Genomic DNA, 745 nt, shown 5'->3' with positions numbered 1-745 from the left:
TGACAGAGCAATTCATTTTTAGGCTGACATGGGTTGGTAATTTAAATCATAACGTTATTTGGCTTCTCCTTAAGGTCCAGCCCAAAACAGTGATCCCTCCTTAGGTGCAATTTAACAGTAGCCTAGCCATTCTATGGTAGATTTGCAAACTTTAGTAAGCTAAAGTCAATTGTGGTGACTGATAATCAGTGGTAAAAAGATTCCATGGTTAGCATCGGCCTGTAGCTCAGTTGGTTATTGAGGCTCGTGCTTAATTAACGCGGATTTTCGTTTCGATCCCTTACGGACCAGCTATCAATAATTTAATACACTGCCTCCGGAGTCAATTTCTTCAGGCTTTTATGCCAACAATGCCTGGCAAGTCCAGTGATGTTACGGTGGCAAGCCATCAGGTACCGGTTTACATATGCGAGCCATTTCTATAATTAGTGGTTATGATCACGCCTTTGCCGCCGTTATTCCCGTCGGAATGAATCTAGTATTAGTTCTCGGTCGTTCTGTAATGTATTATTTCTTTTAGCTTAGTCAACACTACTGGGATTCTACAAGGAACTTAATGAACTAATTCAAACAAGCCACTCCTCACTCAATTACTTAACCTTACTATCTATTGAACGGATCAGTTTCCGTTTTATCTGGCTCTCAGAGACTCTTTGGAGACCACAGATTATGCTCTTGACCAGTACATTCACCAGGTGACTGCAGACCCAAGTGGGAGGACAAAGACTAATCCCAACGAAGAGTT

Source organism: Penaeus monodon, chromosome 15, assembly GCF_015228065.2.
Source record: "Penaeus monodon isolate SGIC_2016 chromosome 15, NSTDA_Pmon_1, whole genome shotgun sequence".
Taxonomy (NCBI): Eukaryota; Metazoa; Arthropoda; class Malacostraca; order Decapoda; family Penaeidae; genus Penaeus; species Penaeus monodon.
The sequence above is the reverse complement of the archived record's forward strand: the minus strand, read 5'-3'. Positions refer to the sequence as shown.